A 4,295-nucleotide genomic window follows, 5' to 3' on the forward strand; every position below is an offset into this window, starting at 1 on the left:
TCTTTGCAGCATAAACTGCTTTGAGAAGCAGCAGTCATCGTCACAGTTGAGAACATAAAACGGATCGTCATGGATTCAGGCCAGCGGCAGACTTACCCCTCCCCATGCCTGATGCAAAGGTCCACGAAGCTGTCCCCACGAGATGCTGCTCCCCCCATGTGTGAAGCTACCTCTCACCTACTTTTGGAGCGCGACAGAGTCTTGCGTGAGCGTAGGACTGACTGGGGAAGCCTTCTGAGGCTTCCTGCACTTCTGGAAAACTGGAAGTGTAGTTTCCAACCATGTAGGGAGCTTTAGTGAGGCTTCCTGCCCAGTGCTAGAGGCATGCGGACCCAGCACCTGGTCTATTTTTCCCTTTTGCCCAGTACTAAGTCTGCTGATAATTCAGGCTTTGGGCCATCCATTGGATTAAAGGGTTAAAAAGTAAAGTTTGGACAAAATAGCCCCCTATGTTCACTGTCCCATTCTCAGGCTTGTAAAAAAAAAGGGGGGGGACTTTTGGACAATGGGGGGCAAAGAGCCCAAACTACCATCTTAAGGTAACAGTATTTCTTCTCCAACTTTTTTCTCCCAAGAAGTCCTGACACAAGAACACGGGAGGGACAATTGTGTGACCAAATGTGTCACATGGTATCTTCCCGGCATTCCTGGCACACAAAGAGGTTCAACAGTTTGGATCTAAACTCTGGGGAGAAAGAGATAACTGTTACCCTGCACATGCCTGATCTCATCTGTTCTCGGAAGCTAAGCAGCGTCAGGCCTGGTTGGTACTTGGATGGGAGACCGCCTGGGAATACCAGGTGCTGTAGGGCTATACCGTGGTCTTTTGAGACTGAAGGTTGCCAACCAACCAGATGGAATGGAAGCAGAGAGGGTGCTTCCAAGATGGTGCCACTCCAGGTCTGTCTTCATGCTGCATTCCTGTTGTCTGGGCCCTGGTGGGATATCCCAATTCCCTGATCACATTTCCCCCCCCCCCCGGTTAATTTGCAGCACACCCCCTGCTGAGCTTTGGATCTTACTGGGTAGTTTTATGGCTGCGTGAGGGTAAGAGGGGAAAGTTAATAGCCTCAGCAAACCTCTCCCTTATCAGCTGGTTAACGTGCCTGAATAACAGCCCTGGCAGAGCAGTGCCAGCTTCCTGGCATGCCCCACAAATCCCTGCCTCTCTGCTGAGCTTCTCTTTGCTCATTTGGCTCCTCCTCACATTCCTTGACAAGTCAGATGGGAGAAAACGAAGCAGAAGGAGACTGAAGCAGCCAGCGCATTTTTTTGATGTGTGGGGAGGTATCACTTTTAGTGTATCATAAGGAGCCATCCATGCGCGTGGCACTTTGCAACAGCAGAAGAAGCAGATCCTTGCCTCCAACAGGCTCACAAGAGAAACAAGAGAGATGGGGAGAGGATAGGGCTGGGACAACAGGGAAAGAATATTAGGCCATGAGCTTAGGCTTTGTGGCAGGGCCCAATCCTATGCATATCTCCTCAGAAGGAAGTCCCATTATAGTCAATGGGGTTTACTCCCAGGTAAGTGGGGGGTAGGATTGCAGCCTAAGGAAGTTCTGTCACTCAGCAGCATTCACATTCAGATTCACATTCAGAATTCCAGATGCAAGGGAGGGCACCAGGATGAGTTCTCTTGTTATCTGGTGTGCTCCCTGGGGCATTTGGTAGGCCGCTGTGAGATACAGGAAGCTGGACTAGATGGGCCTATGGCCTGATCCAGTGGGGCTGTTCTTATTGTTCACATATGGGGTTGGAAACAGGTTTCTGGGCCCTGACAGCAAAGCTCTGCACTGGATCCCCCATGGTGTCTCCTGCCTCAGAAGCTGTTGAACTTAGTATGGAGGGTACAGGGTGGATCGTCTGGCGGGCAGCAGGTCTTGGTCAGTGCCCAATCCAGCCAATTCCTGATGCCACCTCTGCACACAGCCTGGAACGGTGCAGTCTAGGAGAAAAAGCTTTACCGCTTCATTTTACAGAAGGTATAAAACCGACTTGAGCTTCTGGCATGTTGGGCAGACAATGCCAAGAGTCTAACTTTGTGTAGAAGGCAGTGTCCCAAGGAGGAGACAATCCTGGGGCAGAGATAATGGGTTATGGTTAACACTAATGGGTGTTAAGAAGAGGAATGTTTCTTAGCTCCTTCCACTGAGGATATCCAGGGAGAAAGAGGATTTCTGCAGAGTCCTCTTTGTTCTTGGAAAGTCCATATTTCAGGACAGGAGATTTAGAAACGCATGGCAGTTCTGAGATTAGCTAATCTATAGGTTGAGTCTCCCTTATCCAGACTGCTTGGCCAGGAAGGTTTCTGGATTTTGGATTTGTCTGGATTTTGGAATAATTGCATAAATATAATGAGAAATACTCCCTGTCGCTCTTTTCACTGTTACCAATACAGGTGTGTCTGCTGAGCTCTTGGACATTTTTCAGCAATGCAGCAACTGTTACCCTGCACATGCCCGATCTTGTCTGATCTCGGAAGCTAAGCAGGGTCAGGCCTGGTTAGTACTTAGATGGGAGACCACTTGGGAATACCGGGTGCTGTAGGCTTATAATAATAATAATAATAATAATAATAATAATAATAATAATAATAATACAGGTATTTCTATACCGCCTTTCTTGGTTGTCAGATTTCTCCTCAGACTTTAATTCAAGGCGGTTTACATAGGCAGGCTATACTAAATCCCAATAGGGTTTTTTTCAATTGAAGAAGGTTCTGTCTTTCAAGAACCACAACATTTCAGATGGATCTTTAATGATCTGGTATCGCATTCTGGCCTCCATTTTCCTCCCACACAGGCTGACAGCGGCCAAAGAGCAGGTGGAATAACTCGGCATAACTCGGCTAGGCTTGTCAGCTGCTTCAAGGTCTCGCCGTTCACGGTGCCTGCGGCCTCGAACTGGCGACCTTCAGATGTTCACTTATACCATAGTCTTTTGAGACTGAAGGTTGCCAACCATTTGTACAGGCCCACACCACAGAGCAGAGAACAGAATTTACAGCCTGTACCTGCACCATATGTGGAAATGAGTACAAGACTTTCTACTATCCACACTACTGCAAGTTTAATCACAAAGTCTTGGGCAAAACTTTCAGAAGTGTGTGAATTTAGGATGTCTGGATAAGGAGTAATCTACCTGTACCATCATATCCAGGTGTCTGTAAGAGTCCTGAATCACTTCATGGGCATAGGCAAGGACTATCACAAAGCCCAGACAGACCATCGCAAAGCCAGTTGGTGGAATCTATGACTTTTCCATCTGGGACCTTTCACCTGACCAATTCCTGCTTCCTTCATCTATGTAGAGGCATTAGGAAGAGGCACTCACAACGCTCAACAGGGTTCAGGGCTGCATGATATCAGCAGGAAGTAGACCAATCACACCCCTCTCCTTTCTCCCCTATATATGTCTGAATTCTGCAGAGCTACGGGTTCCAAATCTTCCCTCCTGTGTGTGTGTTTCTTGCCGGCAATCCTCTAAAACTCTGCATTTTCTGACCGAGTCATTCGCTATCACATCAGACTGGCACTGTTGTCTTTTCTACTCTTCCTTTCCTTTCCAACATTGTTCCTGTGAATATTTTGTGCAAAATGACCCCCTGCCCAGTCAGGTCACCGGGTGCCGGCTGAGGTCACTCTCTCTCTGGAATGATGCTTTCTCTTCTTCCCAGTTCCAAAAGTAGCTGGCTCCATCTGCTGCAACGCATTGAGTCATCCCCATATTTTTAGCCTTGGCTCCAACAGGATCACCTGCCTTTTGCATAACTTAAGGCTTTGGATGGCTTCTTTTAGGCTTTGACATTTGCCAGCGAAAAAAGGCTGATGGGGGGGGGAAGAGGGTAAAGGAAAAATCTAAGACTGAAGCTGCAGCATCCGAGTGCCAGGTGGGTATTTATAGCCCAGCCCTGGGCGAGGCAACCAGGCCCCGCAAAGCTGTCAAGTTTGGTTTTTCAGCCAAGAGGCCAGAGCTAGCTTCTTTGAGACAACAGCCCTCTTATGCCTTGCGCAGCACATCCTTGGCATCTTCTGCCCTCAGCACATTGGCACAAGGGCAGCCTGGGAATCTGTTATATGCCCAGCAGCACCCAGATACATACTGACACGTGCATTCCCTCTCACTTGCAGTCACACAGATGCAGCCCAGAGGAGGAGTCATGTAAGTGAGTCATCCTCAGAAATGACACAGAGTCCTTGGTGCCTTAAAAATCAAATGCCTTTATTTTGGCACAAGCCTCTGTGCTCTGGAGCCAACTACTCTCGATCCCAAAGATCTCTCGCAAAAAGTTG

The 4,295-nt window shown here is 48.2% G+C and overlaps 1 pseudogene; it reads left to right on the plus strand.

The window, feature by feature from the left end:
• Positions 1-2,433: 2,433 nt before the first annotated feature.
• LOC136662735 (5S ribosomal RNA) lies at positions 2,434-2,553 on the plus strand (annotated as a pseudogene).
• Positions 2,554-4,295: the final 1,742 nt, after the last annotated feature.

This window comes from Tiliqua scincoides, chromosome 11, assembly GCF_035046505.1.
Source record: "Tiliqua scincoides isolate rTilSci1 chromosome 11, rTilSci1.hap2, whole genome shotgun sequence".
Lineage (NCBI taxonomy): Eukaryota > Metazoa > Chordata > Lepidosauria > Squamata > Scincidae > Tiliqua > Tiliqua scincoides.